Consider the following 20,053-nt stretch of genomic DNA (forward strand, 5'->3'; position numbering starts at 1 on the left):
TATGTTAAAAAAATAAATTGAACTACAATTTAAAAATATATTCATTAAAAATAAAATATTGTAATAAGAACCAATTTTTGTACGAAAATTTTTGATTAATAAAAAAAAATGGTCAACATAATTTGTAATATTTGCATAAAAAAAATTAGTTTAAATAAAATTGGTAGAACCCACAGACATCTTAAAGACTTGACAATACATTCATTAGGTGTATTGAAAATTGATCATCGTACTTTTTGTTAAGAAATATATTTTATACTAGGTATTTTCGAATAAATTAGAAATGTTCATTTAGTGATTTGGGATGTTTGTAAAATAAAAATAGATTATATACAAAAAATATGCAGAAATTATTTTATTTCGCTTAAATATTAACAAAATTAAATTTCTTGTTCTTACAAACTAGTTACTTATACAGGCAACAAATTACATTATAATAAATTACAGGTAACAAAATATTTTTAAGGTAAAACCGAAACAGTAAATACATAAAAAATTTTTTTCTAAAAAAAACTACATAACGTATTTACATAAAAAAAAAAATTTGTAACCCATTTTTCTTAAAACTAGTTATATTTGATGAAAAAAGCAATTAATTGTATGACATAAATACACCTATGTATTCAACTAAATTCACAAAATTTAATTTTCTTTTATTAGAGATTAAATTCCATACTTTTTTAAATTGTTCAAATCTTAACATTAGTAGGTAATTGATTAAATTATATTTGCCACAGGCAACAGAATAAAATTTAAAGCTCTTACAAATTAAAAATACTTCGTAGACGTCGAATCGCTTTTAATAATCATGAATACTTTCTATTTGTCAGAATTAATTTTGACTTAAAATATTATTCAAAATATTACAATATGTACTTACATTTTCCAAAGTACATATATTAGCTGATTTATATCAAAATAAAACTTTCAGCGCTTTAGTCATTATTGTACCTTTTTGCATTACATGCTACTTACATTACTAAAATTAAGGAATTATTATATCTGACTTTTAATAGAATATAGTCATTGTAAACAAGTATTTCTGCATGTGTTGGTATGCTGCCAGAGATCTTTATAGCCATGCTTATAGGAATGATCATTTGCTTCAATTTTTTATGTGGTAACCAGCAGCATATGATTTTTAGATCTTTAATTAATACATATTCTAATTCTGATAATGATTTGACTTTTTCAATTAAATTTGTGTCATCATCATATATGTAGTGTTATCCAAATAAAGGTAGATTAGGTTTAATATCATGGTCTCCGGGGGCCTGGCAGAAGAAATGTATAGGTTGCCCCAATCCACAGATTGGAGTCAATTCGAAACACTCCTCATGGATGGGATTGGATCCATTCCTGCTTCTGTCAGAACAGTGATGGATGTCGAACTGGCCAGCTAGGCTCTGACGGCGGCTGTTGGTAGTGCCTACCATGGGAGCTGCCGCGCTAAACCGAAGCGGAGCATTAGGCAGTGCCCGTGGTGGAATGAAGAGCTTTCAAGGCTTAGACTAAAGATTAGATAGCTATTCAATAAGGCCAAGGCGTCGTGTTCGTGGGAAGAGTATAAAAACTTACTTACGAAATACAACAAATAAATTAGGAAAGCGAAGAGAATTTCGTACAGGGCGTTCTGCAAGGGCATTGATGAACTCTCCAGCAGTGCGCGTCTACACAGGGTGCTAATGGAACGGCCTGATGGCTCCATGACTGAGAACGGAAAGCAGACGTTGGAGCTTATGGCACGAACGCACTTTCCTGACTCGGAGATTCTTCGGAATCACTCAAATGCGGTTATTAAACCGAGGGCATCCTGGCCCGGGAAGGATGACTGGCAACGACCTCGTCTGGTCTTCACGATGGGCAGGAGTAGATGGGCTGTTTTCTCTTTCAGGCCCTTCAAATTTCCAGGTGATGACGGGGTATATCCTTCATTTTTGCAGAGGGGTTTCCAACATATCGCTAGAGCACTGTTTGAAATTTTTCGTGCCAGCTATGCGTGGGGTTACAGCCATCAGGCATGGAGGGTGGCTAAAGTGACGTATATCCCGAAGGCGGGTAAGCGGCCAAGTAACCACCCAATGTCTTTCGATCCAATCAGCCTTACTTCTTTTCTATTGAAAGCAATGGAAAAAGTGATTGATAGATTTATATGGGACGATGCACTGGGAAGCAATCCCTTGCATGAGTCTCAGTACGCCTATCAGTCGGGAAGGACTACTATACTCGCTCTGCAGAGTCTGGTGGGGGTACTTGAAAACTCACTGGAGGTGCGGGAGGTGGCAGTTGGCTGCTTCCTTGATATAGAGGGAGCTTTTGACAACACTCCATGTCATGTCATCTGTGCGTCGTTGCACAAACGAGGGATTGATGCGACTACAAGCAGATGGGTTAATCGATGACGATTTCATCTCCGATACAAAAGGGTGTCCGCAGGCCGGGGTTCTTTCGCCCTTTCTGCGGTCAATTGTATTGGATGATCTAATCGCTGCTCCCAGGGGCTCCGGGCACGTGTCTGGGGATACGCCGACGATGTGGCCTTCGTCATACGGAGAAAATTTTAGAGTACTATTTTTGATCTTTTACAGCAAAATTTACGTGTTGTGGAAAGGTGGTACGAAGGCGTTGGGTTAAATATAAATCCAAGCAAGAGCACTTTGGTCGCCTTCGCCAGACGCAGAAACAGGGATAGATTAACGAGCCCAATTCTGTTTAGTGAACGTATTAGTTACTCTAGGGAGGTGAAGTATCTAGGGGTAACCCTGGATGATCATCTCTCCTGGAATACCCATATAAAGTTATCGTCCATCGTCACCTACGCGTCGATTGTATGGTGCCATAAGGCTCAGCTGGCAGGTGTGCGGACCAAGCTGGAAAAGCTACAAAGGCTGGCCTGCCTGGGAGTGACCGGGGCAATGCGGACATCTCCTACCGCTGCATTGGAGGTAATGGTCGGGTTGCCGCTACTGCACCTCCATATATTGAAGGAAGCTCGGCTAGTTACCTACCAACTTCTCTCTGGCGAGGACAGGACTCAAAGAGACTACATTGAGAGCGATCCGATTCTAAGAATAACGGAGTGTGGGTTCGGGTGTATACGGTGTCCGCCCGACACGCGTATATATGCAACTCTTGACCCGTATTGCACGGTGTTCCAAGCCGAAATACATGCAATAGAGATCTGTCTGAGAATCAATCTAGAAAGGGGGTATAGAAATCGCACCATCTATGTGTTCTGGAACAGCAGGGCTGCGTTGCTGGCGCTTCGTTCAGCTCAGGTTACATCCAAGCTGGTCTGGGGCTGCCTTGCTGCACTTGTGGAATTGGCATCGGAGAACAGAGTCACGCTCATTTGGGTATCGAGCCATAATGGCCATGCGGGCAACGAAATTGCCGATGGGCTGGCTCGGAGGGGATCTGGGGCTGACTTTGTGCAGCCGCTGCCTTTCTGCGGTCTGCCTTCTTCCGCCGTGGGCGCCAGGCTTGCCTGCCTGCTCGCGGCGAAATGCGGCCGCCACTGGCGGGACACGAAAGGGTGTCTTCATGCGAAGCAGAGCTGCTGGGGATGAACAGGAGCAGGGTTCGCACTATTGCAAATTTCTTCACGGGGCATTGCCCAGTGAATTACCACCTGCATAGGCTGAAGAAGTCGGGCTTCCGATTGTGCAGATTTTGTGGGGTTGGCGATGACACTGCCGTGCACATTCTTAGGTACAAAAGAGTACCTAATACAGGAGCAGGGTTCGCACTATTGCAAATTTCTTCACGGGGCATTGCCCAGTGAATTACCACCTGCATAGGCTGAAGAAGTCGGGCTTCCGATTGTGCAGATTTTGTGGGGGTGGCGATGACACTGCCGTGCACATTCTTAGGTACAAAAGAGTACCTAATATAGAGCCTTGTGGTAGACCTGTTCTTATAGTTACTTCATCTCTAAGAACGTCTTGAATTTTAACACATTTGGTTCTATTTGTCAAACAGCTCTATAGTAGAACATTTGAAATACCTCTTATTCCCATGTTGCTTAACAAAATACAAATGCATCATATATTTGTCCTAACGTACCTGCAATAGCCGTTTCTGTACCACTATTTTACAAAAAAAACAATATTAATTCTTATCAAAACCTATTGTTTATTTTATAAAATTTGTAATTCTTACACTCAATCCTTTTTTGTATATTTCTGACACTGAGTTTAAAATGGAGAGTGGCCTATAATTCCCGCGTTCCTCTCCTAAGCCAGCTTTACAAATTGGAACCAAGCATGCTTTTTCAATTCCTCCGCAAATTCGCCACCCATGAAACATTTATTTATTAAATTGGTTAAGAGCCGTTTTATAATATCTACCAGTTCCTGTAAATCTTTAATTGTTATTTTATCCACACCTGGCGTTATAATATCGTGAGTTTCTGTTTCTGTAACCGGTGTAAGGAATACTGTTTTGTTAGAATATTATGTAGGTTATAGATATTATCATCCTCTCCTGAAGATTTTTGGATCCCTTCCACAATTTTTACCCCTCTCATTGAAAAACTTGTCCATGGTTTGTTCCGTTTCGTAATATGTATTTGTTTTTTCCCCGTTTTCCTTCATTACAAATGTTGGTTGTTCAAACACTTCATCGTTCTTATTACTTATTGTAGCAAGATTTCCCACAGTTTTCTAGAGTCGTTTAAGCTTCAACATATCGTATTCTTTTTTCATAGTTGTTCGGTTCTCTTTTATCTTCATCATACAATGATTTTCTATGCACTACCTGCGTTATCAAGGCAACGTTTTGGGCATATCACATTTTATAGCAACTATAGCTAACTGATGATGTGATAAATTATTATCTTTAATTTTGTAACTAATATTGAAATTATTATTAAAATTTTGTAATTATAGGCCTTTTATCGCTATATATAGCAAGAACTGCGCTATATTTGTGTTTATAACCAAATGTTGCATATCAAGTTTGTTCATAAACATTGTTAACCTATCACAAAAATATTTACGTTATCATGTTTACCGCAGGTAAACCAGCTGTACTTTTTTTTGCTAGTTTTTAGTTTTTTTAGGGATTCATCTGTTAATTTGTAGTTGAAAATAAGAAAATTGGTTTTTGTTTTCCTTAATTTTTATTTTTCCTGAAATAGAATTTTCCCTTATTTGGCCTAAAATAAAATTTTTTTTATATATAATATGTTATTGTTTTGCAGTATTGTGTTTATGAAAATTCCATATATGATCAATTGAACTTTTTGTTTATTGTGTTACTCTTGTACTTTCGGTTTTCTTTTCTATATAATATCCTGCAGTAGCTATCATATCTTTATATTTCACTAATATGTTATTATTTTCAAATAAATTCAAGTTGCTATTATCTTAATTATTTATTAGTTTATTTTCTAAATATTCTACAAACAAATTGCTACTTCCTGCTGGAACTTTATAAAATGTACCGATTTCTATTTTTGGTTTAACATTTTGAATTTCAAAAACCGTATAATTATATTTCTCTTCTTTACAAATTGCAATACAAGCAATTACATTTTCACAAAAGTTGCGCTATCACCTTCTCTATTTACTTCTCTGCAATTATATACCGCTATGAAGTTAGGGATACTGTGTGAATCAACTTCGTTATTATATATCCACACTTCTCTCAACACTACTACATTCATATCCTTCAGAACTGTACTCAACGCGTCCAGTTCAAAAATTTTGTTCATGTGTTACATATATCAAGATATAAAATACACAGGTTGCCAATTTCTACCATATTTTTTGAGTTGAGCATTACGTATTACATTTCACATAGTTTGTCCAACTCTCCCTTACTCTGGTAAGATGTGTTCTATATTTATTATCAATGTGTCGTCTGTAACATATTAAATTTTTCGGTACTTTTTCACTGCAAATTCCAATATTGGATTGGTATGTATAATATATTCTTTGCAGTTCATGATGTTGCATTGGAAGACCCTCTTGCTCAATCAACACTTTCAAACTCGTGTTGGTCATACCATCGTGGCAAATGTTGTCTTGATCATAAAAATATGGCGGGCTCGACCGATGTTCATTCTCTGAGGACTGGGGTTCGATGTGTCACCTTTAATCCATTTTTATTCGCATATTTATTTTCAGAGTTAATATGTGTATTTTGATTATTATTATCTTTATTATTATAGTTATTATTGTTAATAGTAACTATTACTACTGTTATTGTTATTATTATTTTCATTAATATTTTCAATAGCACTATATAAACTGCTATTGTTGTAATTGCTATGATCCTTACTATTATTATCAAGTTCAATTTTTGAACTCTTTCTTTTATTCCGAAATTTTAGTAAGTTTGTATTTTTTCTTCCATATTCATTTACATTATTGTTTTTAACGATCTGACTATTGTCTTGTCGATCTTGTTAAAGTTATAATCATTACTATTAATCGGTTTCTTATTGCTTTTTTTATCCATATTGATATTGATTTCATTGTAATTGCTAATATCGCTATTATTTTCTGCATTATTTTCTTTTTTAGAATTTTCCATAATCAAATTATTGTCACTGTTACTGTTATAACTATTATTATTGAATCATTTCTAAATTATTTGTTTAACTATAAATAAAATTAAACTTCATATTAGCAATGAATTTTTTATCTGTCTGTGATCTGGCTGTATCTTCATCTGATCTGTCTATAACTGCATTTCGCATTTCCTTATTAAATTTCTTGACCGTACGCAAATTAGTTATTTACATTTCAGCCTTTTCCAACATTTCATTTTGTTTTTTTTAACTTTTCAATTAATTTACTTTCACTAAATTTATTGTTCATGCGCACAATTTTAGTTTTTGGTTTTACTTCTTTAGGTATCTTGATTTCATAAATACTCTATATATTTTTTTTACAATTCCATTTTGATTTTTTTTTATTCCTGAGAATCAGTTTCTGAAGTGGTAAGTGGGCAAAAATGTTAACAAACATTTGCATTGTAACACATTTTTTCATTAACAAATTGTAAAACTATTAGTTTTCTTGTTACTTATCTCCTATGTGTACTGTCAATCTCGCCTTCTATTAAATTTCTAGCTATAAGAATAATCACTGTTGAAAATATATGAAATTTAATGATGTTCTATCCGAAAAGCTCGATTTTCGTGAAAATGTTAGTTAACCCCTTTGTTCACTTACCTCTTCAGTGATTATTATTCCATTATAGCTACTTTCTACATTAGTAATTTAAGAGGTTACACGTGCTCAAAAGAATATCACTCCATACATCCTGGAAACAAAGCTAGGGGTGGTGCGTCAATTATTGTTAAAAACAATATAAAACATTACCTGGAGCCAAAAATTGAAAAGGATATTATGCAAGTTGCATCTATTAGAGTAAGAATGAATAACAAAGAATATAAAATTTCGGCTATTTACTGTCCTCCTAAACATAATCTAAAAGAGGAATATAAAACATTAATTAGGAGCTTAAGTGATAACTTCATAATTGGGGGAGACTTCAACGCCAAGAATACCTTTTGGGGCTCAAGAATTACTACGCCCAAGGGTAGAGCCTTGTATGAAGCTGCAAGTAAGCTGAAATGTAACTTCCATTCAAGTGATAAACCTACATATTGGCCCGCGGATGTAAATCGAACTCCAGATCTCATCGACTTCTTCATTTCAAAAGGATTGGCCAGTGGTTATACCCATGTGAATGAAAGTTTTAATATATGCTCTGATCACATTGCTGTCATTTTAACTGTAAGCGAATCAATTATTCTTAAAAATGAACCATTGAGGCTATATAACAAAACCACAAACTGGTCTGGATTCCGTGAAGAATTACAACATCGTATCATTTTGCAAACACCGTTAAGAACTTCAAACCAATTAGAGGAAGAGGCTAACAACTTCATAACAGACATACAAAATGCGGTATGGAATAATACAACGGTCAACAAAACTTACCCAGACTATAAATTATACCCAATGGAGGTTAGAAATTTAATTAAAGAAAAAAGAAAAGCACGTAAAGTATGGCACATGTCTCGTTGCCCATCAGATAAGCAAAGATTGAACCAGCTAAGTAATAGACTGAAAAAACTTCTTAATGAAATCAAGAATGAATCTATCAGTAATAAGCTGAAAAATTTATCTGGTGAAAAGGACTCAGGTTATTCCTTGTGGAAAATAACGAGAAACTTAAAAAATCCTAGGATTCAAGTACCTCCTGTACGTAGGGAGGACAACTCATGGGCTATTACTGATCTCGAAAAGGCTTGCTGTTTTGCAAACTATCTTGAGGGTATTTTTAAACCCATTCCACGCCAATCAGATGATGAAAATACTTACAAATTGTCAACCAAGATGACGCACCTATAAGAAAAATTTCAATGGGAGAATTGACGAATGAAATCACTAAATTAAAAACTAAAAAGTCTCCTGGTTACGATCTAATAACTGATACAGTGCTTAAGGAATTACCGCGGGTAGCCCTAAAAAAGTTATTGTTTTTATTTAATGCGGTAATGAGGTTGCAATATTTTCCTGAAATTTGGAAAGTGGCTGAGGTCCTGATGGTGCCAAAACCAGGTAAATCGCAAGTTGAAGTAAAATCCTACAGACCAATATCACTTCTACCAATCATATCTAAGGTCTTGGAAAAGCTACTGTTAAAACGAATGATGCCAACAATAGAAGCGGAACATTTAATCCCAAATCATCAATTTGGATTTAGAAGTAACCATTCAACTATTGATCAGGTCCACAGGATCACGAACGTAATTGAAAACTCGTTAGAGAGAAGAGAAATATGCTCAGCTGTTTTCCTAGATGTCGCTAAGGCATTTGACAGGGTGTGGCATGAGGGCCTGATCTCCAAGCTACAGGTTTTCCCGACAAAAATAAGTGAAGTCCTGAAGTCATATCTAAGCCATAGAACGTTTAGAGTGAGGCAAGGTGATGAATACTCTGGACTTAGGAGCATAGAAGCAGGTGTGCCCCAAGGGAGCGTTCTGGGTCCGGTGCTATATTTGCTATTTACACGAGATATTCCTCAGGCGATATTTTCCCATACCGCAACTTATGCAGATGATACAGCAATCTTAGCCCATGGTAATACCATCCAAGAAAGCACGGAGAAATTACAAAAATCATTAGATGAAGCTATGTTATGGATGAAAAAATGGCGAATTACAATTAACGAGGACAAGTCGGTTCATGTCAACTTTACTTATAAGCACATAAATAACAATATTCCAGTACTATTAAATAATAAAATTGTGCCCTATGCCAATGAAGCAAAATACCTAGGGATGACACTAGATGCAAAACTACGATGAAAAGAACACGTAAAAAAGAAAAAACAGGAGTTAAACATCACAATTGCTAAATTGAATTGGTTATTGGGGAGATACTCAGAAGTGAGTGTCCATAATAAATTATTAATATACAAACAAGCAATTAAACCAATTTGGACATATGGTATACTTTGGGGGTGTACAAAGAAAACGAACCAGCAAATCATTCAAGTCATTCAGAACAGAGTACTGAGAGATATAGTAAAGGCACCTTGGTATGTAAGAAATTCTACCATACATAGAGATCTCAACATTAGCACGGTCGAAGAAGAAATAAAAAGATACTCCATCAAACATGTAAATAGAATACAGCAGCATCACAACACTGAAATGAGACAAATAATGGTCAACGAAGCTCCTAGACGACTCAATAGAAAAAGACCTACTGATATACACCTGGGTTGAGAGAGAATTCATATGATCCTCGGGGTTGCCAACAATGGATGGTTTCCCCCACACTTAAATAAAGAGATAGAAGAAAATTGCTGGATAGGTCAACTTGACTTAGTTGCAATAAATTGAAGAATTTGTAAAAAAAAAAAAAAAAGTAATTTTCAAATTTTTCTACAAAAGATCAAACTTTGTATTTAAGTCTTTTTTTGTTTTGTTTCACTTTTTTGTTTTGGCTTAGGTTTCACTATTGTTAATTAGTTTTTTTTTATTATTGACGCCACTCGATTTTTTTCTTTATTTGTTTTCAAAAATCGGCAAATCAAATAGTGTCTGTTTGATTTACGTTGTTATTATTTGTAAAAAAATTTATTTTTGAGCACACTTCAACACTTTTGTTTATTGCATTCACTAATAAATCATTTAAATTTTCTGTATGCTTGTTGAGCACTACATTGCGTTTTTCACTTTCCTTCCTAAACACTTCGGTGATTGTGACAATTCTTTTTAATCCATCTCTTTTTGTTCAGCACCGGCTCTAGCGGTACTAGAACCCCGATGCAAGTTTCTATTTAGCGCCCTTTATCAAAAAATATATCAAAAAAATCAAATGCTAATTAAACAGTATATTGATTATTGTATAATATATAATATTAAACATTTATTTGTAACTGATATCAATTACACATAAAATCAATTGCACGATAGTTAGCTTAAAAATTTATTTTTCTTGCTTTTATCGCAGCAAATTCATCCAAAATATCATTAATTTTTAATTCATCTCAGATATCGCTTTCAATAGCAATCATTGCTAACCCAACTAATCTCTCTTGAGAAATATTTGATAGAAATATGTCTTAATTAATTTAAGTTTAGAAAATGACCTTTCGCCACTTGCTACAGAAACTGGTAGAGTTAATAGTATCCGCAAAGCTATTGTTAAATTTGGAAATATCCCAAATAAATCATTTGTATACATAAAATTTAAAATATTTAAGGGATCATAATTGTTTAGTTGCGGCGTTATGGTATCTTTAAATATAAAAAGTTCATTATATAACTCAGAAGAGTTTATGTCTATCTAATGATGCTGCAAAATTTTGATAATTTGAAATCTATATAAAATTGATAAAAATCACTATACTCACAAAAATGGTATTATCCAACAAATTAAACTTTTTTCTTACACTTTAATGTCTAATTAAAATTAAATATTTCACAAAATAAATTATATTTTATTTAAATTAAATGAAATACTATTTTTTCTTACTGAAAATATCGCAACGAAAATGAAAAATGCCTGTCTATAAACCAAAAAGCTTTTAACGAAAAAAAATTTTTTTAAAAAAAAGCCTACTACGACTACATTTTTTTTTGTGTTTTTTTAATTTGAGATAAGCAAAAATTTTTTTAAAAAAAATTTGGATTGGAAACTTGATTTAAAAAAAAAAAAATTACAAAAAACAATTAAGTGGAAAATCACTTTTCGATTTTAGCGCCCATTCAGACCCTTTCAGAGTGGCGCCCCGATGCCGTGCATCTTCTGCATCCACGGTCGAGCCGGGTCTGTTTTTGTTCATTCTTTAAACCATTTAAACGCTCCATATATTTCGGTTCATTAGTTTTTAGTAATCCCATTATTACATTTTCCTCGGACGACAAATCCATTATTACATTTTCCTGTTCTACGTACAGTCCATTTTTTGAAGAACCGAATCTACATTGTGAATGTATTGGTAAATTCTTAAATGTCAAATTTTACAAAATCTGAATTGTCTGAGTTTACGGATACTCTACTACGTTTTTACTCTCAGTCAAAGTTTAAATTCTTAAACGTTTAAAAAAAGTCAATTAAGCGTCAAAATTGTAGATTTTTTTTTTTACATGCAGACAGTCTGACGTAGTAATTCAGTAAATAAATTTGATGTATTGAATGACTATCATTACGTTAAAAATAATATAAAAAATATTTTTATTGTTAATTTTTAATATGTAAGTATAATATTATTTCAAATCTAAAAAAAAAAATTGTTTTTGTTTTGACGTTTACGGATGATCAAAATTCAAAGTCAATTACGGGTAAAAATTTTACTAGATTTCTGTCCGTAAAAGTTTTAGTTTCAGACAGTTTGCAGACTAAAATCAAAATTTTGACGTTAAAGAATTTGCGGTATAAAACACAATCGTCAAACAGAAATTTTAACCTCTTGTTTATTTCCAAAATATTGCTCTGATCTACCAGAACATTTTACTAAAACGTGATATATTCTATTACATACTAAAGTTCCAACCGTTCAATTAGAAATCGTATTTTCGAGGATCGAATTAGCCTTTGATTTTGAATATTTTTTATCAAATATCCTTTTTTCTATCAAATATTCTACTTTCGCTAATTTCAATTTGACTCTATCGAATTATTTTGCATTAGCTCTAAGTGAGAACTGAATTATTAAAAATATATAGTATTTTCTGAAATATAAAGATGTTTTTAGTAAAGTTTTGTAATAAAAGTAATATATGCTTGGAGTTATGTTAAAGCCAATCAACCAATCAAACACTTATAGCAATATTTTAAATATGACAACCTTCAATTTTGAAAAAAAAGTGGTGAAAAGACGTTTCTTAGCTAAAAGCTTGCTTTACATTACATTTTTTTGAGGTCTCTTTGCGTTGAGTCTTTGATAAAAGTAATTTGGGAATACAAACAAATTAAATATTAAAAATTTTCAAAAATTTAAAAAAATACATTTTTTCTATTATTTTAAAAAGGTAGGTTATGTGATGACAACAAATTTTGCATATCGAGTTTTCGGTGGGAATGCACTTCTTCATAGTAGGGAAGTGTAAGTAAACTATTTTTAGCAACCTGTCGGTTTTCCACAAGGGAAGAATTCAGGCAACATACAGCAACTGGACATTTACTACAGGCCAAATATACATTTTTGAGTACATAAAGAGATTAAAATATAAAAGCAATTAAAATATAAATTTTTGGGAAAGATCGGGGCTCGAGAACTGATTTGCGGGCCGATTTTACATTTTTCACCATATCCACAGAACAAATTGATGGAATTTCTTGAAATTTGATATTTGAATTCTGGTTGTTACCGAAACTAACTGGCGAGCATTTCAGGGAATTCGGGTAGCACAAAGCGAAATTCTACTAAGAACCAAACTTACATTTTTCTAGGTATGCTAACTATAAGCTTACTAATGTCCTACAAATTTGAAAGAAAGAATCACATTTTCATAATATTCTGTAACATTTTCACTTATCTAGAGAATACACATTGCGGTCGGTTATGTGCTGATCACATCAGATTTTTTTAAGGTTATGCGATACACTGCAAGAACAAAAAATTTACACAATGAAGTAATAAGTTGATTTTTGAGAATTTTTTCAAATTTGAGAAAATGTACATTTGATATTAACAAGTTTACTAATTATGTATAATATGTCTCCCACAATGCATACTTCTTATATATTAATTAAACCAATATGCTTCATAATTCATAAAAATTATTGAATATATTTATAACGTGTATTCTTTTTTTATTAAAAGTTCATATACTAATTCTTTTTAGGTATGTGTATGATTTTAGTTATATTAGGAAATATTTTCACATTGTTAGTAAGGCAAATTCATTGATTTATCTAATCTACCGCATCAGAAACTTTAAAATTTATACAAGTTTCTTTATATTTTTTATATAGGGAACAACTTGAAGCAACGTATTTTTTATAATAATTGTAAAATTATAATAGCACTACTATAGTTATAAAACTTGAAATCAAATTATTACAAACTTAGATTCTAAATTAAAATGTAATAAAATTTTTATTAATTTTATTTTAAGTTATATTAAAAAATATAGCACCCAATTTTTTTTATGCACTGATTATAATTTTTTACTCTCAATTCTCTGAGATATGTTGCATAAATATGGTACATAAAAATGCGCAAAAAACTCGAAAATATATTTAAACAAAATTATAGTTACAATTTTGAGATGAAATTTTAATTTTTGATATATTGCTAAGAAAACTCCAAATTTAATTTTAGTATAAAATTTTTTAAAAATTAAAAAATTTTATACTAAAATTAAATTTTCATATAGAAAACTCGAAATGAAAATAGGCAAAAATTATCATTTTTCCAAAAAAAAAAAAAACCAAATGATTTGGCGAGATGACGTGTCTTCAGACATGTCATCTCGCCAAAAATACATATGAAATTTTAATAAATACATTCATAAAAAAAGCAAGGTTCAGGCATTGATTTTTTGTAATGTCAGATAGATACCGATAGAAATACTAAACTGAAACATTTTTTGGCTAGATGTCGATACGTACACCTAAATTAATACTTTTAAAAACTGAAAAAGGGAACCTTTACTTTTGAGAGCAAAATTAACATAAAAGCAATAAAAACGACTAATTAAAAAGAAAAGAAGTTTCACACAAAAATTTACCATTTCTGATGTCAAAAACAATGATATATAATATTTTACTTTTAAAGATACAAATGATTAACCCTGAGTAATTTCCTTTGCTAAGTTTTTTTTAAAAAGATAAAAAGATTGTATAAGTTAGAAAATAGGTAGGCCATTTTATTAAAAAAAAAAAATTAATGCTGTCTCAGTACATGTATTTTTTGAGGTGTTTACGATTTATAATAAATTTCAATTAATTTAAAACAAAAAGCAAACAACATGGTTAAATAAAAACAAATGGCTTATGCACTTCAAAGAAAAGATAAAACACCCATAAATTTACGTTGTTGAAATATGGTGTGCAATGGTTTTCAACTTGCTGAAATTAATCCATATTTTAAATTTTTCAATATTTGATTAGGACTTTTTTAAGAACGTATAAATTCTGCGCGAGAAGTTTTTGAGAAATCTTTTACATTCTCCAAAGTGTCCTATGGTGTGACGAATCCAAATTCAATATTAAACTGTCTATTGTTGTTTAACTCAACATGTTTATTTGTAAAATTTAAACGGCGTTTAAAATTATTTGCAGTGATACAAAATTTTTTTGATAATACGTCCAAAGAACTAAGCCCCGTTTGAATGTGAATGCAACTCTTATTAAGAAACCAATTTTTTGTCTTATATGAACTCGAGAACTTACTCTTAAGAGAAGGATTTAAATAGTTAATTCTTGTATTAAAGACAATCAATTTAATTTATGTTGTAAACAAACTAATAAACTTGTAGATCAACAGCAATGTCATATTATGTATCAGTAATTTTTACAAAATATACATAGTACCTAAATATACCTAATAAGTACCTAATAAGTAACTAGTAAAAATTTAGAAAAGCGTGCTATTATTTTTTCCTAGCTGTATTTTTTTAATGTAGGTACATTCCTACATACATTTTGATCACTCTCCAGCAGGTTATGCATCTAATAGGTTGTTTAAATTGTTTCTTAACTAATTCATGTATTTCCTAATTTTCCGAAAATTTCGAAGAAAAAAACAGAAAAGTATTTACGACGAAAGAAATTTAAAACAAATACATAATTAAACTTTAAGCAAATTTTGTAGATACGTACAAAATTAGTATACTTATAAAAGTAGTAGTGCGTACTTATAAAAGTAGGTAGTGTATGCTCCCATTTTTAGAAAAAAAAAACTGCAAAATAAAAGTGAACCCCAATTTATCAGAAATTGTGGCCTACTAGGTATAAAATTTATTAAACTATATGCTATTTACATTGTAAATTGTCCCTCTAATTATAATTGTCCATAAATGTTTAATAAATAAATTATGATTGCATGCATTTCAATAGACATATATGAGTATGTATATATATATATATATAAGAAAGAAACACCCATTTAATTTTAGGGATGCTATTTTGATCAATTTCCAGCAAAAAATTGTATGGGTTTTCGGGCTACAGCCTGTTGAAAAAAAGATACCAGATTTTCCTGCAGGCAAATAAATGCTTACAACTTCGGAATCATGAAACATAGAGTGATCATTGGAAACTTTTTTTACAGGTGATCGATTGTTTTTTATTTTTGGTTATACAATCAATTTGATCTGAACCATAGTTTTCGAGATACAGCTCGTCAAAATCAGAATTTTTGTGTCTTTTTTGAATTTTTTTTTTTTAAACTACAAATTTCTCGAAAATTTTCGTTATTATTTTTTCTTTTTTTTTGATGGGCTACGATGAAATATAAAAGTTACCTACATACATATATAACATTTGACTCCATCTCTCAGTAAAACGTGTTAAATGTTTAAATACATGCGAAAAATGTGAAGTATTTCATACATTTTATACAAATTCCAAATTATACATATGTACATACTAAAATAAAAAAATATTTATGTTTATTGTTTGTATGAAAAATGTATAAAAATTGCATTTTTCGCAAGTTTTTTGAACATATTTAACATATTTTATCTGGCAAAACTATGAGAGATAGAGGAAAATGTTATATGGGTTAACTTCTAAATCTTATCGTAGCTCATCGAAAAAAAAAACAAAGAAAAACAGAAAAATAATAGCAAAACTTTTCGAGAAATTTCGAGATTTTAAAAATTATAAAAATTAAAAAAAAAAAAAAAGAAACCGCTTTGACGAGCTGTATCTCGAAAACTATGGCTCGAATCAAAATTTGTAAGCACAAAAATAAAGAACAATCAATCGCCTGAAAAACAAGCACTAATGATAATTTCATGTTATATTATTCTGAAGTTATGACCATTTATTTATATGCAGGAAAATTCCGGTACCTTTTTCTTAAAAAGGCTGTAGCTCGAAAACGACCTTATCTCTATTTTGCAAAGAATCTGCAATGTATCTTCAAAAAATAAGATTTTTTGTGTTTCTCAATCAAAAGAGTACTAAAAAATATCAATATTTATGTATTAATTTGAGGTATCTATTATGTAGGTACGAATGCATACATATTTAAATATGCCTGAGAGTAAATATAGACATACATACACATTATGCATAAAAATGATGCAACATTTAATAATTATACAGAAAATGTTGTTTTTAGTTGAGCATTACAAAATAATTAACCAAAAGATTTTGGATTTCAGGGATTTAGTGCTCTTTTGATTGAAGTGATTTAAAACATTTCAGGGATTTAGTGCAAAAAATTGTAAGGTAGAGGTGGAGGGTTTAAAACTGATTTAAGCTATATTATCGGCAAAACTATGAGATAGACGATAAATTATGTATGTTAATTTTTGTTCTCATTGTAGCGCATCGAAAAAAAGGAAAAACGCAGATTTTTAAACATTTTAAGTTTTTAAAAAAAAAAATTCTGATTTTGAAGAACTTCATCTTGATAACTAATCTCAAATCTACTTGATTGTGAAACCCAAAATAAAGAACAATGAATCACCTGTAAAACTAGCATCCACTGGTTACTCTGTGTCGCATGGTTCCGAATTTATAATCATTTATTTATATATAGAGGATCTGGAGTTTTTTTTTCAACAGGCTGTATCTAAAAAATTAGTATATCTGAATACCCAATCATCTTTAAAATTATTTGCCACCTTACGCCAAACAGCCTGTGTCCAATATCAATGCAAAAGTATACAACAATATAAACAACATTATATGTACGTGAATATGGGATCAGGCAATTCAACATTTCAAGCACATATGTAGTTGTTTGTTTTAATATTTATGTCCACACATTATTACATGAGTCATAACACAAGAATATCTAGAAATCGTAATTATGTTGCTAAGAAAAATTTTTCATATCTTACCGGAATTTAAGATGACAACTTATTAACTATAGCTCAATTGTGTAATAGATAACTTTACTATATTTAATGATATGACTGGTATACAATTTATCCACTTGCATTATTGATACGTGTGATAGTCAAATAGAGATACCAAAATCTATTGTTAAGGAACACCTACATATTTCTAATATGTAAACTTAAAAACCGGCAAACACTGACATTAAACTACACCAGCCAAACTGCGACCACTTTGACTCTGCAATTTAGTTTAAAATATGTAATTACTTTTGCAAGTTTAACATATACAAAAATTTATTCAACTGAGCTTGCTTTTCATTTCGATGCCTTCGGATTTTACACTTCTATATGTTGTATGTATGTAAGTTTTAGGAATTTGCATTTCCTAACGTTGTTGTTTAATCATAGGGCAGAATAGTTTGTCTATTATGTACCCGAAAGTACAAAATGTTATTATCTTACATTTTTGATTTCATTATCAATGATTTGATATAATTTTTAATGAAATTTTTACTTTTATTCTCATTGTGCACACTTATCTCACAACTATAATTTATTTTAAAAATTTCAATAAACTCCGATTATAATATAAAAATATATAAAAAAATTCAAAAACTTTTCGTTTCCAATCAAATTTCTATAGGTAGTGATAATAATTTATAGATGATTATACACATGTACGATGTGCAAATCAATAATTCATGCTCATCGATTTTGTTGATACCCGTCATACATGTTGATACATTGTTGTCGCAATAAATGCTTATAAAGCTTATGATTGAGATTCGATTACCAATAATTAGAATTAAAATCGATCATTGAAAAATCGGAATTTTGACATCCCTATTTTCTCAAAACAATGTTGCATCAGGATATCAACAGGGAATTTATATTTATTGTTTTATAAGTTCAATCTGTACGTTCATTTGATAATATAACAACAAATAATTTTTAAGTCAAGTAATTTAATTGAAATAATAGGTCTGTCTGGTATAAAACTTGAAAAAGCTTTAAAAAGAGAAAAATGTAACGGAAAGAAAAAAATTCTCATTTAAAAAAGAAAACAACAAAGCAAACGGAAAAGTTCAAAAAGCTTTATAAATTTGGTTATACGTCAAATGTCAAAATATTGGTCACACATAAAACTCTAGTTTTAGTAACAAAAAAACGAACATTTTCATTTATTATTTTGAGTGTGAAATTTAGAAGCAAACAAGCATTCTGTTTATTTGGTTTTATTTTAATTTGAAAAGTTTTGGAAAAGTTATATGTTATAAGAAAAATGTTTTGGAAAAATAAAATTTTCTGATGCTTTGCATACCAAAACTTAATACAGTTTTTTCAAGTTTCATAAAGTTTTGAAAAACTTCCTTATACCAGAAATCCTTATATTGTTACACTTTCATTATAAATACTTAGCTCCACAATATAAGTACTTCGATAACTATGTATATAGAAAATGTATAAATTTTTTTCATATAAAGTACGTATTATGTACTTATTCATTCATGTTTAATTTTTCCCCTTCGGCAGAATACCCCATTCGAATAGTTTCATTTCGTATGATTATGATTGAATCGAAAGCTATTAACAACTGATTTTATGACATAGACTTGAATAAATGCGAAATGTAAGTGTACCCCTATTTGCGTTTAAAAATTCTTTACCAAAAATACTTTATCTATTTTTTTTTTTTCAGTCTAAGAATTAAATATTTCCGTCCTACTTTTTCTTCACATCAACCTACTGAAAAAATTACTAACTTGTAAAACATATAAATTTTATAAAATAAATTGAAATAATACTTATAAATAAGAGTATTATTTTAAATTTGATTTTTTTCTCACTGCTTAATTTATTTTTTTCAAAATTGAAACAAGTTTTTGATATCTTAGATTGAATATGTCAAAAACAAAAATTTCACGTTCTGTGTTTACACGACGTCTCGCTACAACGGATAGAAATTGTAATAATGTATTTCAGTCTTGACATTACAAAAAAACAAGGCATGGACCACAGTAATCTTAATAAATAATACTTCGCAATACACAATTTACTAATGTTTACATACGGTGTATTGAAAATTCATTACTTAAGTGCAGTACTTAAGTGAAGAAATATATTCTTACATTAGGTATTTTCGAATAAATTAGAAATGTTCATGGTGATTTGGGATGTTTCAAAAACAGAAATGATTAAATACAAAATATACACAGAATTTATTTTATTTCATTTAATTAAATAATAACAAAATTAAATTTCGTGCTCTTACAAATTAGAACATGAATTACAGGAAACAAAACATTTTTTAGACAAAACAAAAATAGTTAATATCATAAAACAATTGTTTTTAAAAAAAAAATCGTTTTTTATTACCTACACAGCATATTTACATAAAATAGAATTTTTAAATAACAATAATAATATATTTTACATTTTTCTTAAAACCAGTAATATTTGATGAGAGAACCTATAAATTTTATCTATATTTAAATATATCTATGCGTTCACCTAAATTACACAAAATTATTTAATTTTCTTTTATTAGAGATT

General features: G+C 30.7%; 1 protein-coding gene across 3 annotated transcripts in view; it reads right to left on the reverse strand.

Moving 5' to 3' along the window:
* The window catches only part of LOC129616022 (Krueppel-like factor 6), a 245,725-nt gene extending 227,590 nt beyond the window's left edge, over positions 1-18,135 (reverse strand). For 2 of the 3 annotated variants that reach the window (XM_055531449.1, XM_055531447.1), the window contains exon 1: positions 17,501-18,135. The gene's annotated coding sequence lies outside the window, so the exon portion shown is untranslated. The remainder of the gene's footprint in view (positions 1-17,500) is intronic. The other variant, XM_055531448.1, reaches the window with a different exon arrangement.
* Between the last annotated feature and the right edge of the window lie 1,918 nt (positions 18,136-20,053).

This window comes from Condylostylus longicornis, unplaced genomic scaffold (genome assembly GCF_029603195.1).
Source record: "Condylostylus longicornis isolate FDR11 unplaced genomic scaffold, ASM2960319v2 ptg000159l, whole genome shotgun sequence".
NCBI classification, from domain to species: Eukaryota; Metazoa; Arthropoda; class Insecta; order Diptera; family Dolichopodidae; genus Condylostylus; species Condylostylus longicornis.